The sequence below is a fragment of the Protopterus annectens genome, chromosome 5.part0 (genome assembly GCF_019279795.1).
Source record: "Protopterus annectens isolate FY-2018-M chromosome 5.part0, PAN1.0, whole genome shotgun sequence".
In the NCBI taxonomy this organism is placed as follows: Eukaryota; Metazoa; Chordata; order Ceratodontiformes; family Protopteridae; genus Protopterus; species Protopterus annectens.
Window position 1 is genome coordinate 1,284,134,628 of NC_056735.1, and position 22,517 is coordinate 1,284,157,144.

The following is a 22,517-nucleotide window of genomic DNA, read 5'->3' on the forward strand; positions in this document are numbered from 1 at the left end:
TGCTTGTGTGATCACGTCTCACTTGCTGTGACCACATTCAGTGTGTGTTCTGTCTGCTTGTATGATCACGTCTCACTTGCTGTGACCACATTCAGTGTGTGTTCTGTCTGCTTGTGTGATCATGTCTCACTTGCTGTGACCACATTCAGTGTGTGTTCTGTCTGCTTGTGTGATCATGTCTCACTTGCTGTGTCCACATTGTGTGTGTTCTGTCTGCTTGTGTGATCACGTCTCACTTGCTGTGTCCACATTCAGTGAGTGTTCTGTCTGCTTGTGTGATCATGTCTCACTTGCTGTGTCCACATTCAGTGTGTGTTCTGTCTGCTTGTGTGGTCACGTCTCACTTGCTGTGTCCACATTCAGTGTGTGTTCTGTCTGCTTGTGTGATCATGTCTCACTTGCTGTGTCCACATTGTGTGTGTTCTGTCTGCTTGTGTGATCATGTCTCACTTGCTGTGACCACATTCAGTGTGTGTTCTGTCTGCTTGTGTGGTCACGTCTCACTTGCTGTGTCCACATTCAGTGTGTGTTCTGTCTGCTTGTGTGATCACGTCTCACTTGCTGTGTCCACATTCAGTGTGTGTTCTGTCTGCTTGTGTGATCATGTCTCACTTGCTGTGACCACATTCAGTGTGTGTTCTGTCTGCTTGTGTGGTCACGTCTCACTTGCTGTGTCCACATTCAGTGTGTGTTCTGTCTGCTTGTGTGATCACGTCTCACTTGCTGTGACCACATTCAGTGTGTGTTCTGTCTGCTTGTGTGATCATGTCTCACTTGCTGTGACCACATTCAGTGTGTGTTCTGTCTGCTTGTGTGGTCACGTCTCACTTGCTGTGTCCACATTCAGTGTGTGTTCTGTCTGCTTGTGTGATCACGTCTCACTTGCTGTGACCACATTCAGTGTGTGTTCTGTCTGCTTGTGTGATCATGTCTCACTTGCTGTGACCACATTCAGTGTGTGTTCTGTCGGCTTGTGTGATCATAAACAAAACAAATGGTAGAACAAACATAGAACTTTGAAAAGCGTAAAAGAAACCAATAAAAACAAACGGAGCAAATGTCAGTAGAAAAACAATTTACTATAAGCACTTTCGGTAAAACCAATGCTTCACCTTCTTCAGATACAAAATGTTAAATCAATTAAGAACATTTAAATAGTCTTCAGCATAGCAGTCATTAATTAACAAGTAACAAGGCATCCAATTACTTAAGTTCTGCCGCTAAACAACCATAAAAATTAAAGGTACAATCCACATACATACATTATCCAAAGCCTAATGGTGAAAAAACAACAGTGAAAACCTTTTCTAAGGGCTTAAACTCACATATCAAAATGGCTTTTTACAATCAAAATTAAAAAACAAAAAACATATATGAAAAATAAACATGTGCAACATTATGTATTCATGTGATCATGTCTCACTTGCTGTGACCACATTCAGTGTGTGTTCTGTCTGCTTATGTGATCATGTCTCACTTGCTGTGTCCACGTTCAGTGTGTGTTCTGTCTGCTTGTGTGATCCTGTCTCACTTGCTGTGTCCACATTCAGTGTATGTTCTGTCTGCTTGTGTGGGCACATCTCAGTGAGTATTTTCAAACTTCTTCAGTGGTGTAAATGCACAAACATCATGCAGATTTGATAGTTATAGATAGAGAAACCCATCTTTTCCTACCCAGTTTTCCTGCTCTCTCAGGGTCTACAGATTATATTTGACCCCCAGCCTTATGGCTCCTTTCTGTACATGTGCTCATTTGAAACAAGGTGGTTTTGAGGTGGCTGCCCATGTGTTTCATAAACATTTTATATCTCTTCTTGTAAAAAGAACTATACCATGTCTAATCTTTGTTTTGGTTCTGAAGACATTATTAAGGTTTCAAGTTCTAGCCTTTTATTAGCTACACACTGGTGACCATTGCTGTATCAAACACTGTTTTCTGATATCAAGGACATCTAAGTCGTTGTTATTAAGGTTTCCAGGTTTGAAGGGTACAACCTTTCATTGTTCAACATTATTCTTCCTATCAATTTCTCTTCATGCATAACTTGTTTGAAATTTTAGGGGGTGCTTTAATTACAATGGAGTAGTTATTAGTTTGATATTACATTGTCTTTCATTCTACTTTCCTGTGAAGTCACTGCTGCCTCCTTTAGCTTTAGAGGTAAACACTGTTATTCTGTCATTCTGCATTCCATATTATTACTTATAAGTGGTTTTAGTTTGATAAGTGTGATGAAATTGTTCCGCTCACGCTCTTGATACAACAGCCTACCCATGCATATAATGACTATAATGACATACATTATAGGAGTGCAGAGAAAGAAACACTGCCTTGATTAATCATTAGTTAATGTCCTATCAATTCTGTAATTCTCTATAATGATTTTTTAGTTCAGATGCACTGCAGAAATGAACAAGGCAGATTATGAAAAGCTTCATGCCTGTTATAAAGCAAAAAAAAAAAAAAAAAAAAAAACTAAAACTTCAAAGGATAGTGCCACTATGGACTGATAAAGTGCAACTGCAACAGGTTTTAGATCAAAGAACTCATGAAATGTTGACAGAGAGAGCATTTAGTAATTTCCATTTAATTTAATTCTGAAATCATGAGGTTAGACGAGCACCTTGCGTGTATGTATAGGAACTAGCAAATAGATTAGACATGCAGAGGCAATTTACTTAGGTATATCTAATTCATTCACTAGTGACTAGTTGCCTTGTTGTCATACAGTTTTGAAATGTATCTCATTAACAACCAGTTGTGCCTTTTCACATTCTACTTAACTGTAATGACAGTCGACCAGACTGCATTTTGATGGATGTGTGAGTAATTCATGATTCCTGTAAATGTCAAGAAGACAAAGATAAAGGTAGCAGCAATGGTCAGAGATAAGACAAATGAGTTAGAAGGTAACTATGCAGGTTTGAACTATCTTCTTATTTTATCTGTGTACTGATACTGCTTTTCCTGGAGTACCTCCTACCAGTCACTGGGTACTACACTACACTATAACACAAAAGGAACATTTAACAGCCTACTACAGGAAGCTCTGAAGAGCTGACATACCCCTATGTCATCCACCCAACAGTCTGGGAATGTTCCCACACTTTTCATAATAATGCTATTAAATATTTTCTTAAACTTTTATAACTTCAATTAATATGACCCATGGAGAAGTATAAACTAGCATTCTGTTTTTTTCTCTTTTAAGTGCTAATGATCTACTGCCTAATGCATGCTCAAAATTTTTGCTGCACACAGCTGTGGTATAAATATCATAACATAAACAACATTATAAGTTTGCATTTAGAATTAAAACCTTATTTGTAAACCAAATAGTAAGCTAACATTTCTAGTTCTAAAATATGCTTCAGGAAATAAGCATCATTTTGAATATATTTGCATTTATCAAACTATTTTATCTTACCATGTAAGAATATATGCATTGCATTAAAATATGTTTTACCCTCACATATTTCCAGAATGCTGCCACAAGCTGTGATTTATGAATTTGTTTTTTTAGATCTCTTTTTTTTAGCCGTTGAGCAAAAAGGTCTATACAAATTCTACAATGTGCTTGTTTTTACTTTTTATTGGTCATTCCTAGCAACTGTTGATAAGCAACCATTCACAGAAACAGAGTTCCTTTACTTTTGTTACTTCAAAAACTGCATTCCTATAATTTATTTGACTTGCATTTCAAACTGTATTCTTAAATAAGCACTTCAAGAGCTGCCGTGAAGATATAATCTTCATTAATGTGTTTCTTTGACAAAATGTACTTCTGCTATTTTTCCTTTACATTTTCATATATCTGTAAGAAAAAGGTGTGCCTTTGTTCAGTGAGTCTTTTCTTTAGGCATTTGTCGTATTTCTTCATGTTAGTATTTCTGTACGTCTTGAACAAGAAAAAAGATATTGCTTGCAGCTTTACTTCATTTTGTGTTTAAAGTATCTCCATGATTACTGTATGTCATCAGAGTGATTTCTAAAAAAATTCCTAATGATTGTTGATGTCTATCAATAAAAACATATCACAGGAAAGTAAAGACTGAGTAACAGATAATTCTCCAATGAGTGGTGGATGTGTGCTTCCCTTTCTGCTATACCCTGATCCTATTTATCTGTGATGTAGCAATTCTGCAAAGGCATTTGCTGTTGTAATGCTGAAATTGTGAGACAGCACTTTGGCAACATTATCATCTCTTTGAGGGTGGTTCTCTTTTCCCTGTACATATGCAATCATGGAGTTTGAATATTTATGGGAATGGGAGCAGACTGAAGCTTCCCCTCATGGAGGTGTTCAGGATGGAGTTTGAATATTTATGGGAATGGGAGCAGACTGAAGCTTCCCCTCATGGAGGTGTTCAGGATGCTTACACCCATAAAACACTGTTGAATTGTTGTGTGGATGGTATGTAGGTATGTGTGTTGTTAATCAATTGTGATTGACCATTTTGTGGATCAGGCATTTGGGAGCACTTGGGAGCCAACTCTTCAAAGATGAGTTGTTATGAAGAGTTTTTTACATATGTATATGTACAGAATATCCTGGATAGAGTGGATTGCAATGCAAAGGGTGGGACAGGCACAGTTTCCTCAAGTTGAAGAGTTTAATTATGTTACAATCTTCTTATGTAAGGTAGAAGAGATTGGTAGATTGACCAGTGAATGGACACAGTGATGGTAGTACTATACCCATTGTAATGGATAATATTAATGACATGAAAGCTGAGCAACGGAATGACTCTTTCAATTTACCTGTAAATCAATGTACCTGTCCTCTATGTTCCCATCATCAAATATTTTCTTAAGATTTTAGAGTAAGACAATAAAATAAAATGCTGGACGAAAGTGTATTGGATGTTATATGACTCAGAAGACTGGCACGCTAACAAAATCATGATGCTTGCAATGATTATAGGTAAAATGTAGAGAAATATAACCTTCTGTGGAAATCAGAGTGGCTTAGGATCGGGGCTGTTTTTGACTATATTTCTTAGGAATGACTTTTCAGCTAGTAAGGTAAGTGTTAATTATAAAAATGATTGGTTATGGTAGAAGGCACAACATGACAAAATAACATAATCATTATTATCGTTTGTGTGGCATCCCAATTACATTTTGAAATAACGGAATCTACTCCAAGAGAATATGATGTATTTATTATTTATTTGTTTGCCATTTGTGACCAAACTAGTAAACTGATAATGTAGGACCCAGGTCAACCACAGCTTCAGAAGTATTTAGTAGTATCGCAGGCATAGTAAAATAAATATGATAAACAAAAATGATTATGTCGGGAAAATTAAAACGCAGCCAGGAACTCAGAGTAATATATAAATGGTAATACTTGTTTTGATTAAGTCACATTTCACTGAAATACAATTGACTGAATAAATTAGACTGAAATCACATTTGATGGAAAAGTTCATAGGTTCATAGGTGTTTACTAAGCTAAACTAGCCATGCATCCCAAATCTCTGACAAGTTCTGATACCCTTGATAAGTGTAAGCATAGGCCAGGGAGATTAACAATTTACAGGTTACCTGTTTCCATTAGAGACATAGGTGCCAAACCAGGGATGAATTTTCAACTTCCCATCAAATTGCCTAAGTTGCACTTGAATTGGGTTAGGGAGGAACTCTGCTTCACATGGATGGGGAGCCTGTTTCATAGATGGGGTAGTCTCTGGGATACATACCTATCTCTCCAGCAGGTCCTATTTATATCACAGGCAAAGTTTAAGTTTTTAGAATGGGTAATTCTGGTGCTGTTTGTTTTATGGATATGCAGGTCATCCATCAGAGTTGGGTCTGACAATGCCCTGTATGCCAGGCATAGATCTCCCCTCAAAAGCCTGTAGGAGGCAGAATACAGGGATAGGGTCTTGAGGCAGTCCGCATAGGACATATTACTTATGCCCTGTACTCTTTTAGTGAGGAACCTCTGTGGACATTCCAGTTGTTGGATATGCCTGGTTAGGTGCATACCAAAGGAGGCATTGTACTCAATGATAGGTCTGATGAATGCCAAATACAGTGGAACAATGACTTCCTTGGACTTAGATGCCACACCTTTGTTTATAAGTTGTGCAACAGAGAATGATTTCCTCACCAATGTGGACACATGATGATCAAAGGCTAGATTACTATATGTGTCCCTAAGTCCCAGACTACTGGGTCAATTCTAAGGGGTGTGTTGTCAATATGATAGTTATCAAGGATCGATGACTTCTCAAAGGATAGTATTATGCATTTCTTGGCATTTAGTTTTAGTCCATGGCTCTGATTCCAATTGTTTGTCTGTGTCAGCCCCTCCCTGAGAACATTTGTGTCAGTGTGAGATTCAAGTGACAGCTCCTAATTTGCAATCATCTGCAAATGTAGTCATCCAGAGACCACTGACATTGACTTTGACTTCCGAGAAGTAAATGCCAAAAAGGGGTTGTCCAAGGACTGGTCCCTGAGGTACTCCGCTTGTGACTGATCTCTTTGTAGAGGTGGACTCCCCAATTCTAAATTCCTGGGTCCTGTCTGTGAGCCAGTTGGTTATCCACCGGGTGACATACGGATTTATACCTAACCTCTTGAGTTTGTCAACAATGCACAAGTAGGGTATTGTGTCAAATGCCTTGGTCAGGTCAAGGTAGGCAGTGTGAACGATTTTGCCCTCATCCATTGCTTTGGTGACCTTCTCAAAGAAGTCTACCTTTTTGAGTAGGCATTATCTGCCCCTGACAAGACCAAATTGGATTGGGTCCAATGTCTGGAGGTTTACTATATCTCTGTTGATCATCTCCATGATAATTCTTTCCATGGCTTTACATATAAGACTAGTGAGATGTATGGGTATATAGTTTCCAGGGTTTGTAGATGGCTCACCTTTGTGCAGAAGGATGACTGTTACCTTTCTTCATTCATGAGGCATGAAGCCTGTTTGGAGGCTACAGTTAAATTGTAATTTCAGAGGCCCTGCTAGGTCATGTTTCATGCTATTTAGAAGGCATCCCAGGATATTGTCAGGGCCCACTGATGCAGTGTTCTTGGTCTTAGAGAGAGCATTAAGGACCTGTTCCCTAGTGATAGTAGGGGGAGTTGTATTTGATGATATTTCCTGAGGGAAGGTTGAGAAGAGGAGAGAAGAGAAAATTTGGAGCTGAGTTTATGGAAGGTTGAGGGGGAGAAAGGAGAAAAGTTGGAGCTGAGTTTATCAGTCAAGATGTTTGCTATAGATTCTAGCTCAGTATAGGTGGCTCCATTTACAAAGAGCTCTGCACACAACTGTGTATTGCCTTTGAGGTTGCGGACATAGCTAAATAATGCTTTGTGGTTGTCTTTGGCCTGGGAGGCCAAATTTACCTCAAATTTGGCTTTGGTAGACAATTTTTCAGCATGTTTGCACTAATGAAGTTTTCTATGAAATGTATTTGTGCATCAGTAGTGAATAAGTCTGTGTTTTTTTTTCTTTTTTCTCCACTGTTGTGCAACTGCAAAGTTGGTGTATTTCAGTAAGAGGGGGTCTTTGGTGCAGAGGGGCTTGCCATCAGTAAAAATACAAGCTTTAAGGTATTTTATTTTTGAGAAATAAAGCTTTTAAGTCAAATGTACCTTTTTGAAAAAAGTTTTCAGTCAAATCTGTCTTTAGTCAAATTTGTTCAATCATTTGTAATTTTTGAAATGAGATTCAGTAAAAACAACCATATTCAAATGCGCACACACACACACACACACACACACACACACACACACACACACACACACACACACACACACACACACACATATAAAGACACATCCTCCCAACTCTTATCCCCATCCCTATACATTAGGGGACTAAGCAGCCTTCCCCAAACACTTCCACTATGAGTGGGTGAAATGCACCAAGGTTTGGAATCCCCAAACTGCATTTGCTAAAAGTATCCAGCTGAAAAATGCTGTTAAAGTGGTTTTGCAGAGGGGCAAGCCCCCCTGCACCCCCTGATGTAGTGGGTAAACCCCCTAAATTTATATGTACCAACTACATGGTTACACCAACTCAAAGAAGGGGCAAATTTACACAAAAAGGGAAGCACTTCCAGCACAACCTGTCGACAGTGATTTCCTATGGAGGAACTCTGACTGTCGGTGAGTTAAACCTAAAGCTCAAGCATTCAGTCTTCTTACACAAATAGGCTACCCTTCTCTTAAAGTACCACTATGCAGTCAAAATTATATCTGCAAAGTAATTTTTTTTATTTGGTTTAATGGGTTGGAAAAGGAAACTACGGTACTTTTTAGATCAGTTTTCTTACTCAAGAAATTAGCAGTTAGATGAAAAGTAAGTTAATTTAATATTTTTAACTAATGTTGTTTAAATTTTACAGTTCTATATATATATATATATATATATATATATATATATATATATAGGCAACATCATTTCATGTGAGACAGGGTTTAATCAAGACTCAGACTGCCGAGCCTAATTCAGAGAAACCTGGTTCATAGAGCACTGACAGAGGAGAGAGCAGCACTTGCCTTCTCTTTAGGAATCATGTTAAAGACCATCCCAGATATTTCTTGAGTTGAGATTTACTGAATCTGTCTTGATGGTGTGAGTCTCGATAAAATCTGATACAATGATTCATCTGAAACTCATATAATCTTAAAATACTGAAATCTCGAACTTCAGTATCTCGAGACTATAAAGCTGAACATTCACAATATCAAAACCCCAAAACTGCGAAATTCAGAATCACGACTTTTAAATACACCCTCCACCACACAAACAAGCATGCATACACTTTCCTCCCCACACTACAACAAGCCAACAAAACACACACAAACACAACAACACAAATACACACACCTACCCTACATATAAGCAGGGGGCAATCCCCCCTGCACCTCCCCCCCGCTACTTATATATACTAACTCCAAGGTCGCACTAAAAAGACTAAGACACTAAACCCACTACTACATACTCTATATTCCCCTTGCACAAACACACATCACATACGTACAAACACCACCACTCTCAACACTTACACGCTCACACTCTTACCTACCTACCCTAACCTACAACTAAAACTTCCCAACACACTCACATGCACTGAAATCCCCACCCAAAACCCTTAAAAAAACAGCACTTACCTAAATGTCCACATATATCCACACAACGGCAGGCAAACCATATCCCACAGCACACTGCACCTTACAAACACAGCAAATCCAAAGTACCACGCTACCACAACCACAAATTCGACACTTCGAATTCGATCAAGTGCAGTTTCGCTCAACTGCACTTTTGGCATTTTCATCTCGAGAGTCTGAAATTCGTGCTTCCATATATATACATATATATATATATATATATATATATATATATACATACAGGTATATTGGAACCAATCAGCCCTTTGGTTAAACATTAAGAATATCAAACATTTGTAAATCTGGTACATGCGATTGAATAGTCAACAACCATATTCAAATGTAAACATACGGGTTCAGGCACCTAGGCAGTGAGACATTTCCCTGTGGTAAATTTGACTGGGGACACATGGCTGAAGTGACATTCAGCTGCAGAGAAATATGGCTGTTTGCAAATTCCCTGTGGGCAAAGAAAAGCATGCCCTGCCATGCTCACAGCTTTAATAACCAGATGAATGGTGGCAGAAGAAGTAATGATTGTTGTGCTCAGTGCACAGTACATGCTTATGTAACTACAACACATAGAAGTGTGCTACAGCATGGAGGAAATCCTGCAGGATACTATAGTCACATTTATGCTCTAGTATGTGTTTTAGGTAATGTTCCCCAGACTCTGTGAAGGGGGTAGTTGTGCACACACTCCAATTATAAAGGCACTGCCCATTGTGCACTGCATTTTTACTGCCACTGACATGCCCTCTGCTCAGCCTGCTGCTGATGCCTGCCATAATGCCTGCTGTCTCATGTTCCCTTGGGGATCATGGACATTGTTTTCCCCTTGTGCATTTGGTTACTGAAGTTGTGGACATGGCAGCATATGCTTCTCTTTGCCCACAGGGAATTTGCAAACAGCCATATTTCTCTGCAGCTGAATGTCACTTCAGCCATATGTCCCCAGTCAAATATACCACAGGGAAATGTCTCGCTGCTGCAAGCCATAGATCGTAGCATTACTCAGAATGCTACGCTCTGCAAGTAATTATCATCAGCAGTACCTACAGATCAAGAGTCCATTTGCATGATCGGCCACTTAGCAAAAACCACATAGGTATAATAAGACAGCCTCTAGTGACAATACAGTGTAAGAACATTAGCTCACATATTCAAAAGCAAAAACCACACAAGTATAATAAGGCAGCCTCTACTGACAACACAGTGTAAGACCGTTTGCTCACATTTTCAAAAGTTTGGAAATAACCCTCATGCACTCTAACGGGGAATAGTCCTCCCTATGTGAAATCACATTGTGAAATTGCTCACTTCTTAGAATGAGTTTCCTCTTTTTGGGTGAAGTTACGTAACTTGTTGACATCCTTACTCGTAACTCATCGATCCGGTCCTGTTCCTTAACTAGAGTGGACAATAAGACTGACACGTTAGTACCCTTCCCACCTAGGAGACATTTCAGTCTCCTATGCCACACCCCTATAGAATTCTGAGTCTGTGGTAAGCTCAAGTAATTTAACTCACTAATGTTCCAAAACGTGATTGGAAACAATGGAGGAAACCTCACATGTGAGGACATTCGGGTATTAAATTTCCGTTGTTGTCCATAGACATACCACTGTGAAATGTATTTCAAAACGTCCTTTCCTTTGACTGGGAATGTCTCCTTTAGAAGTTCATATGTACTTTCCATGTCACTTTCTTTGAGAAATGCAAGGGCTACTAAGGACTTAATGGCCAATTGAAATGATTGTTACTTGCATACTGAAGCCAGACCCAGTGACTGCACTTTTCGCCACACATTTTGCCAAAACTGAAATAGGCAGCCCTTTGAGTGTGCTGAAGGAATATCGTGTCTGATACTTTTTAAGGCGGCGATTTCAAAGTCACAGAGCACATAACGCACTGTGACTTCCAAGTCCTGCTCTGCAGATAAGTAAAAAATACTATACCAGAGGTAATTGTAGCACTTGAGGGATTTCTTAGACATTAATGAGTATATTAGTGGAACAGCTTTACTGTGACTCTCGTACTTTAGGAAACCATGTAGACTGTACAGCTGCCTCACAGTTCCACCTTTAGTTAAAAAGGTACCATCCATTGACCAAATGGAGGCATGGCTAAGGTCATGTGGAGTCTCAACTGTTGTGAACACTACCACATAAGCGTCTGTCAACTGATCAGACATTACTTTACTAAAGAATGTCCCATCTTTGAAGGGGTACGTAGTGAAATCAATTGTTTGTAATGTTAGATCTTTCATCCCAGCTGTTAGACCTATTTTATGTCTGACTCGACCCACTTGTTGGAGTAGTGCCCTTCTGAGGGGTACACAGTGGATTGTATCTAGCGAAGTTGATGCTACCGTGTCTTCAACTATGAGGCATGGGGTATCCCTACTGTAAGTAGCCCTGGTTTTTAAACTTCCACATACAGCGTACCTTTGCACTTCACCGGGATCCCCTTCATGATTATGTGCAACAGACGTTTCTAAGAGATCCCCATCTGGCATTACAACAGTAACTGCTCTGTCTTTGTGACCATTTGTAGCCTTATATTTGCATCCCCTATACCTCTTTGTGTTTCGCCTTCGTTCTAAGTAGTACAAGTACCCATCAATTACAAGCAGGCATTTACCCTTTTGGGATGCAACTGTGGTATAAATACCATTTACAATTCCTGGGGCTTCCATTTCAGAGTCAGCCATAGTGTCTTCGGTGCATAGCACAGTGATAGCCAACCTGTGCTGGCGATTTGAATGTTTTCTGACTAATGCAATTTGTATGTGTTAATTTATGGTAGTTTTCACTTAATTGGTGCTTATTGGAAGTAAATAGTGTGGGAAGAAATAGCCAGGGAATTGTTATGGCTAGGCTTGTATAGGCCCTAAGGCTGCTAGCCTAGTACCAACCTATGAACCTTAGTACATGAAACTGAACAGTCTAGGATGACTGCATTGCACTTGTTGTTGCATTAAGCTGTAACTCTGATATGGGAGATGCAGGATTACTACTATGTTGGTGTTTTGGCTTTCGTTGTTTTAAACTGTCAGGATTATGAGGTGCCAGTGTTCTGGTGTTGGTTATGTGATTGTCGATTATCTGAACATTCGGTCTTATGAAATAGACCCATATATATATATATATCTATATATTTATATATATCTATATATTTATATATATCTATATATATATATATATATATTTATATACATATATATATATATATATATATATATATATATATATATACATATACATATACATATATATATATATATATATATACACATATACATATATATATATATATATATATATATATATATATATATATATATACAGATATATATATATATATATATATATATATATATTTAAATATATATATATATATATATATATATATGCAAACCAATTAGTACAAACTACAAGAAAAACCTAGCCAAGCTAGACTTTTCACTGTGTTAAACCTTAAACCTCCTGTAATAATAGCCATACCTTCCACTTATGCTGTGCTGATGAGGACATAAGAAGGCTGAAACATGCATGTCCACTGCTAGTGGGGTTTGGCTTTATTGGCCTGTATGTATCCACATAGATTTAAAAAAAAGTCACAGACATTCAGAAGCCATGTTGCTGAAACACTTGATGTCCTTAAGGACATGTATATTTATATATATTTATATATATTTTTATATAAAATATATGTATATATTTACATATATCCCATGGACCTCTATTACAGGAGGTTTAAGGTATCACACAGTGATAACTCTGGATTGGCTAGGTTTTTCTTATAGATTATACATCTCTCTCTCTCTCTCTCTCTATATATATATATATATATATATATATAGATATATATGAATGTGTACTGATATTGATTTATCAAAATATCAAAATATACAAGCATTAAACCACAGGTGATTGCTGTCAACATTTCAAAACTCACCATAACATAAAAAATAAAAGATCTGATAGATTCACTAAAACCCCTTTGTCAGAAAATTCCATCAAACTACTGCTGTTAAATTACAAGTGTGTTTCCATACTCTGCAAAAATAGCTTGCCAGTCAAAAAAACGTGTCATATGTCTAGCAAGTCTAAATCAATGATGTTTTTGTCCAGATGCTTTCTGCATTTTTCTGAGATAACTTTTTCAAGTTCTTCATCAAAGCCTAGGGTCACTGTCAATGATTGCTCCGTAGAATTTTTACCAACTGAAGAAGTTTCAACTATCAAGCACCTCTTGTGTTTCAACCAAAAATAAAATGAGGCATGCACTCAGTGTCATGGATTAAACATTTACATGGAGACAGTGTTTAGAGTGCAACAGGAGAAAAATCTCTCAGATACCTCTAGCACTAACAATTTAACTCTGAGGGTACAACAGGCTGAAACAGAACTTACCCATGCCTAGCACTGTGGCCTTATCATCTAAACTGCAGCCATATTAGAAGTGGCAGTGACATAATTCTCAGTACTGCATTGCTATATTAATGTCCTTTTTCCACCAGTCATTGTTTTAGCGTACTGGAGAGTCTGTACCACAGTCAACTGTCATATGACTGCAAGACAGCTAATACATGGAAGACAAATTACAAAAGTTCATGTCGGCTTTCATACAGCCTTTTTCTTTTCCTCTTAATACAAAATGTTGATGCAGTTTAATCTCTGTAGTAGAACCATTTGTGTATAACCCAATACAAATAAGGTAACTGGTCCCAAGCAGATGGCACATGGTTATTTATATTTTATGGAACACCATTATTCCACATCCATTTGGTTTTGCACAGTGTTCTAATTCCATCATGCTGCCTTCAGAGTGAAATATGTGATATGCACTTCGGCATCCACATGGTTTTACACGGTGTTCTATCTAATTGTATCAGGCTGTTTTGAGAATGAAATGTGTTATATTCATTCAACATACATATGGCTTTATGCAGTGTTCTAATTTTATCACACTGTTTTGAGTGTGAAATACATGATGTTTATATACTTTCCATTTGACTGTCAGTCTGTCCTTATGGGTTTATGGTATAAGTATGCAGTCAAAACACTAATATATTTGTGGATAATAATTTATTATTATAATATCTTTCACTTTTATGTTTGCCAATATTAATACGTTTAAATTATTTCAGTCTGACAATTAATTTTCCCATATGAGTAGCTTAATTGTTTTGAAACAGTGAGACAAGAGTTGTTCAAATTAGAGCAAAAATAATTGCAGTTATGATGACATTTAATTGGATTAACAGAAATTGGACTTTCAATGTTAATATTTGCAGAGCTAATACATTATTTTCCAGGTATATGGCAAGAGCTCTGACTGTAAATATAGTTAGTGAAATACGATTAGGATGCAAAGACTCCTGTTTTAGTTCACTGAGATGTCAAAGTAATTTCTGATTCATTGCTTCCAATGACAAATGAATAAAGACTTAAGTATTTTTGTAGAGGTATGGATAACTGTATAACTTTCATATATATTTCTTTTTCATGTGTGACAGTATAGAACTTGGGTTGTGATTCCAAAATAATTCCCAGTCATAGATATTTTTCAGGACTTGTGTCTTTTACCAAAATCTCTAGTCATAGCGTAACCCTTGGGACTTTAAGGAAAAATGCTAATCAAATCAGATCAAGTTATGCAGAGAGTGATTGAGATTGTGAACTTAAGAAAAGATGGATGATTCTATGAAAAGTACAAAGTTGCCATAATTTGCTACCAGAAACACCTGCTGTATTTGTAAAAAAGTTAAAGCTGACTGAAGGCAGTGCAGAACCTTTAACTCTGTCTATAGGGAAAGTGAAAAAAGCTTCAGGTTTGCTTCTTGCCACATCACCTAGATGTTCTTTAGGTGAAAGCCATTCCTCTGCTTGGCAAAAAGGCTAGATTAAAGAGTGGTGAAACTTTTTTTCAGAGTAAACGAAAATGCACCATAGCTTCAGGAAAGTCCAAATAGCTTTTCAGATCTTCTTTACTAGAACACAATACTGAAAACCATGAAATGGTAAATTAATCTCTTATTTGTTCTTCAAACACTGTGTGGTGAAATGTTAGTTCTTCCTTTCCAGATGCTATGCTATTGGACTAAATATTTTCCTGTACTAAATGTTAGCATAAAATGAGGGTGAGTAGTATCTTGGGCATTTATTGTTTAACTCCCACTGGTGTTTTATGTTTCATTGTTCACTGAAGTATATAATTAGTGTACAGTGCAGCTAACATTGGTTCAGAGCCTTTTCCCTCATTGTTTGTTTTTGCTGAGTATTTAGAAATTTCCAAGCTATTGAGATACACTCAGTATTTTAATTACTGCTGCTGTTTTCTTGGAGTCAGAATTACTTACTAAAGATGTTAAATCAGTTACAGTATTTAGCCTTTTACTACAAGTTGTAACAAATAGTTGTCCAATGTTTTTAACCACAAAAATGTATTTTTATCCCATCTCCACCTCTGAAGGACCCCCACACACACCTAATAGTCTCTACCCACAGTTCCATTAGTGCTGGGCTTGGGTTGCCATTGACACACAGTCCCAGGTTAGGTGAGATCCAATGGCCAATCTGTTCCTGCCCAGGAAGCCCTATTAGCCCATCGTTTTTTCCAGCAGTGTGGGTTGGGTGAGAGTGAGTGGGCCAGTTACGGGCTCTTCTGAGAGGCCTACTCATCCCTTCCATATGTTGCTCACTGATGGTGGTGTAGCTGCTTGGTTAGGAAGAGGAGGCATGCATGCTCCCAGACACATGGGAAACAGAGCTGGGTGATGCACCCAGCTGCCAATAGGTGCTGTCATTACCATGGGCCTATCAGCCTCCACCCCCACCCCAGGATGAATGAGCTGGTGTAAACCACCTAAGCTCTTCCTCCCCCATCTGATCCTTCAGACACCCATGTCACTAAACAAACAGGATTGCCTTGACCATCATTAGGGCTTCATCTTTCTATGCTATGGGCTGAACTTGTAAAAATTATTTTTTTGTGCAACAATGAGTCAGACATTTGCTGTCTACCATCTGGCTGGGCATCCTGCAGAAGCAGTGTGTTTCTCAGCATCTCCATACGTCTTTCATCCTTTATGAAAATAGTTATATTTATTATTCCTCAAGAACTTCCTTAATGACAAATTGTGCTCAAACATTAATGAACTTATGCTAAAGAAAGTATTTCCCATATTCACCTTTCTTGTGCTTTTTGAGGTATACATGCACTTTATACCTCTGTTATATCTTGCCTTCATCATCTTCTTCTGAGCAAATATTTGTTTTAGAGCCTTCACTTGTTGCCTCAGACTCTTTTTTTGATCAAGCTACATACCATGTCCTGCCTGTCTTTACTCTCTGCAGTGAGCATGAGTGGTTAACACTGTGTTCTACATGAGGCTATGTCAGTCATACATAAAACAACATTATTCCATCTTTTTATCCTAACACAAAGCAGTAGACATACTTACCTTACTTTAAGCCTCACACATAGTTGGATTCCATTCATAGTTGATTGCAGAATGGCAACTGTAGTATAAATAATGATACAAGACATAGGACTGCATACTGTGAGATTCATCAGCTCTTATTTCATACTCATAAAACTATACAGGCAGCATGACAACATGATATGTGTATAGTACTCTGACAGGGGCATAAGGCATCTATACTTTAAAAAAACATACTCGTATATTACTACAACTGCAGCTTCTGCTGCTGTTGCTGAAGTCTACAGGATGAGAAAATTGCTGTGCTCACAAACAAGTTGGTGAAGAGCCATAACATGAGCATGCGGGTGGGGGGGGGGGTCAGAATGATGCAGTCTGTTGGGTGTTTTATTAAGAAAGCTTTAACTAACTTAAAGGAGACTCCATGAATATAGAAACTAATGATGGCATTAAAACTATCTCCAGTAAGAGACCATCATGTCACTCCTCTTGGAATTTGTTTATCCATGTTACCTGCTATTCCTACTCTGTGACATGGCATATATCACAAAAAAGATAAAATGCAGGCACTTAGTGCAGAAATTCCATGACACAACTTCAGAAAAGAGGTGTTTATTGTAGACACAGAAGCACTAAATACACATAAACGCCCAATACACACAGCGTTTTCGTCCAACAAGTAGACTTCATCAAATGTATCCCATTACCCAAAGCATCACCCTTTTTATACCTAACAAGGAAATCTAATGATTCAGTTAATTACATTAATTACTAAAACACCATTTTAAAAAAATATATAAATAGAAATACATTCCTCAAAAAACACTAAAAACACAAACATCAATATAAAATCCATAGTAAATATATTAAAATATGTCAAAAAATCCACCTAAAGATATATATATATAAATAATTATTTCATTTATATTGTCAAACCCATTCATAAAAAGAACATGTGAATTTAAAATACTATTAAATCCATAATAAACTTTGTTGAGGTTAGAGCTCCATTTGTTGGCCACAATTTGGCAGATTTAAGTTTTAAAACTGGTGCTATAGAAACAGTATCATTTAAACCAGGGACCCTGTTGGCTTCCAACACAATCTGCCAATACAATTTCCTATATTCACTTTGTAATTCCTATGGTCCTCCTCTTTTGTCTATAGGTATAGATTCCAGGACAAAAAATAAATAAGAAGCTGTAGGGCAAACTATGTTTATATAAGGCATTGTTAGGATTTTTTATTTTAACATCATACATATGTTCATAAATCCTTTTATGGAGTTTCCTGTCCATTTTACCTACATAAAATGCATCAGAGGCCCCACATACTACAATATAAACTACCTCATTCATGTTACAGGTAGCCAAACCCTCACTTATGATAATTCTATTATATGCAGGTATATACTTTCACCATTCATTATATATACACACTGGAGACAAAAAACACACCTATAGGTACCTCTCTTATTAGAATTATTGAGAGTAACTAACTCAAATTTCTTTTCCACCAAGTTCTTAATGTTAGCACCTTTTCTAAAAATGCATTTGAAAGGTTCACCAAAGATGTCAAGATCTGAAAAACTAGCAAACTTGCTCCATTCTTTGGCTATAATGTTTCTAATAATTTCTACTTCACCATTAAAACAAGTCACAAAGGCATATTTATAAGCACTATCGCCCTTTGTTTGCCTATTGGGTTCATCATTCCCAATAACATCCTTACCCAACAATGGAGCAAATCTGCCACTTCAACCTCTCAAAACTTCTTCTTTCAGATCTTGAAAAAACTGATTCGGATATCCTCTGTCTTTAAATAACCACTTCAAAAAGTTACATTTAATCAAAAAATCTTCCTCGTCAGAGGATATACGACTACCTCTCACCAACTGTCCCTTCACAATTTTTCTTTTCTGATAAAAGGGGTGCGCACTGGTAAAATATAAATTTGTGTCTTTCGGCTTTTTCTGGCTAGGGGTCACCACAGCGGAACTCCACTCCGCTAATGATTGGCAGTGGATTTTTACGATGCCGAGTTCCCAGCCTGACACCCAACCTTCAAAGAAGGCGTACCCATTCACACATGCACCTACCTACATGTCTTTAAACGTCACTCGACCATGGGGAAGACATGCAGACTCCCAGCCAAGAATCGAATGGGAGAACCTCTTGATGTGAGGCAACAACGCTAACCGCTGCACCACTGTGGCCTACTGGTAAAATATAAATATGAATGAGAAAATGAGTCTTTTCTATAAACAGTAGATTTAAATCTACCTTGGTATTTGTGAATGGTAATATCTAAATAATGCATACATTGTTCATTAATAGTGTAGGTGAATCTTAAAAATTTAGTGGTATTAGTGACATATTCCAAAAATTCAAAATATTTTTCTTTAATATCAGTCCAAAACAAACATATATCGCTAGATAACGTTGATATAAATTTCAACAACCAACATACAGGGAATTAAATATGTACTTTTGTTCCCATATTGACAAAATAATATTATCATAAGCAGAGGCACAACTTGCATCCATCGCTACTCCTTTTATTTATCGAAAAAATTCCCCTTCAAAATGTACAAAGTTGTTTTCCAACACCATTTCAACCAAAGTCAAACAGGTATGAAATTCATCTTGGTAAAAAGCACCCTTGCACCATATATTCTTTCAACCATTCCAAACTTAGTTCATGGGGGATGGAGGTAAAGAGCTCAACCACATCAATAGTAATAATGTGCTGAATAAAATCCAGTAATCAATAACAAGTTCTCAGCAAATAAATCCATGTTAATGTGTCTTAGTAGGTCCAAAGAGTCCTTCAAGTTGATCTACTGGACATGGAAAGTGATTTAAACTTCAAATCAATATATTTAGCCCAATGTGAAATAACCGATCCCTCTCCAGCAACAATAGGTCTCAGTGGGGGATCCAGTACATTCTTGTGTACCTTAGGTATACCGAATATACTTGAAACCCTAGGCTTCTCATTATGCAAAAATTTAAAAAGAGCCAAATCTGTTACACCTTCAAGTAACATGTCATTTAAAGTGAGATAAATCTTCCTATATGCTATAAATATCTCATTCAAGGATACTCGAACATACTTAGTATCATCCTCTAAAATGCTCATCAGTTTGGACTCATATATGATACTAGCCATAAAAACAGTACCACCACCCTTATCAGGGGTCATAATTCTCAAAAAATATTTTCTTAACTCATTCAAAAGGCTGCTTTCCTCTACACTTAAATTAGAAACATTCCAATTATGAAAGAATCCCTCTCTTAATTCCTTCTCCATTGCCATCTCAAAATTTTTTAGTTGTGGATGCAGTGGTAGATTGAAAGTACTTTTCCTAACTGCTGCTGCTGTTGCTGAAGTCTACAGGATAAGAAAATTGTTGTGCTCACAAACAAGTTGGTGAATAACCATAACATGAGTATGCGGGGCGGGGGAGTCAGAATGCTGCATTCTGTTGGCTGATTTATTAAGAAAGCTATAACTAGCTTGAAGGAGACTCCTGGAATATAGAACCTAATGATGGCATTAAAAACTACCTCCAGTAAGAGACCATCATGTCATTCCTCTTGGAATTTGTTTATGCATGTTACCTGCTATTCCTCCTGACATGACATATATCTCTCCTTTTAATACTATTGGTCCATTTTGCAAAAAAACATGATGTCAGCAAATTGACAGCAAATTCACCCCCCCACCTTAGACACACAAGGCAGAAGCATATCTAAAAGGTGTAGTGATATAAATAAGCTGAGTATACCCCAAATAATTGCATTATAAGACCATTGTAAAACCTTAAGAATATAATAAACAACCCAAATACTGAGAGTATTTGTAATACCTACATACATAATTATAAATGTAAAATAAAATAATGAAAAATTATGCCCACAATATGCTGACCGCACACATAGTTTGGCAGTATATAAATGTATATGTTTTATGTATGAAATACAAGCATAATAAATGACAAAAGTATAATACTAATAATAATAGAAAATGTAATAGTAAATATAATAAGGTATAATAGCCATTATGAATACTGATGATGGAAAAATAAATAGAACAAATTATCTCTCCAAAGATTTAAATTTTAATATGCTGTTAAGGGAAAGAGACTCATTCAGGCCTGGCCAAAAATGTGCACACAGGCGAATTTGCCACCCCAGTTCCATTTTTTCTAAGTGGGCTGGCCATGCTCCCCCCCATCATTGTTTTTTAAAATATCTAAAACAATGAATTTGAACTGATGTGTGGGGTTTAAGCAAATGTGTTTTGCTAAAGCAATATTTTCAACTTTGTCTCTAATAGTTCTAAGATGTTCACCCATCCTTTATTTCAATTTCCTTTCTGTTTTCCCCACATAAAATGACACACAATGGGTACACATAGCACAATAAACAACCTTTTCAGAAAAACAACAAAATCTACCCATGATCTTTATATATTGCCCATTTACAAGAACCCCACAGGTTTCTAAAATAAGGTTACAAAATTAACATCGACCACATTTATACATGTAGCCTTGACTATTGTTATTGAAAGTAATCTCAAAACATTTCTTGAGGTTGTAACCTTTTTTGTACACAATGGGGGGATGTATATCTAATTTATTCCTGAGCAAAGAATCATTCAACAAAAAAGCCTAATTTTTCTCTAAAATAGATCTAATAGCAGAGCTATCGAAATTAAAGGTGGTAACAAAACTACGCTTAAAATTCCGATTAGTAGTATTATTGTTATTAGTAGAAGTAACCAGATTGTTCTCTGCATTGGGTATTGTTAAATGTTCATTATCATTATTGCTTGGAATAAAAATATCAGGGTTTGTTTCTTGCACAATTTAACAAGGGTTTAAAGTGACCGATACTTCTCTTAGTGCGAACCTCCTATATAACATCATCCACCAAAGGAATTGGGTAACCTCTGTGTAAAAACATGGTTTTTAGAAGTTCACATTCAGATATGAAGTCATCCCATTTAGTGACCATTCTAGCTGCCCTCACAATTGTCCCTTTAGGACAGCTCATTTCTGTGTATGTGGATGGCAGCTTTCATAGTGCAAAAAACTATTACTGTAGGTTTCCTTGTGGAAGATTTTTGATATAAAGAAATTAGTTTCGTAATCTTTTCTCAATAGAACATCTAAGTAAGAAATCTGGTTAAAATCCTTAACAGCTGTAAATTTTAAAAAAGAAGTAGTTTGATTAATGTAATTCACAAAGTCATCAACTAATGTACTTCCACCATTCCACAAAATAAATATATCATCTAAAAAGCATAGGTATATCTTACAATGCTGAAAAAATGTAGATGGAAAAATATATTGCTCTTCCCATACACACATGACTCTATTTGCGTATAGGCCTCCGCACAGAGAACCCATAGCTACTCCCTCATTCTGTAAGAATAATTTACCGTTGAACATTATAAAGTTGTTTTTAAGTACAATGTCCAGCAGTTGTTCATACAGGTTGATTTTACTTTGTGTGAAGCCCCTTTTAGGCAGGAAATTATTTACCCATTCGATACCAGTCCCATGTGATATGACAGAATATAAATCCTTTACATCCACAGTAATTAATATGTCTGTTTTATCAAATTGGGCTTGTTTTACCCTGGTTAGAAAGTCCCAGGAGTATCTGCAAAAGTGAGATTCTGCCATAACAAACTGTTTTAATTTTCCATCCAAATATTTGGCTATAGGATTAGTTATCGAACCTTGTGCATCGACAATGGGTCTCATAGGTGGGTTTATAATGTTCTTATGGATTTTAGGGACTCCAAACAGGACAGGTGTCCTGGGATGTATTACAGTCATGTAATTTAACTCATCCTTATCAATACCACTCTCAATAAAAAGATCATATAAAATGCCCCTTATACGCCTGTGGGCTCCAT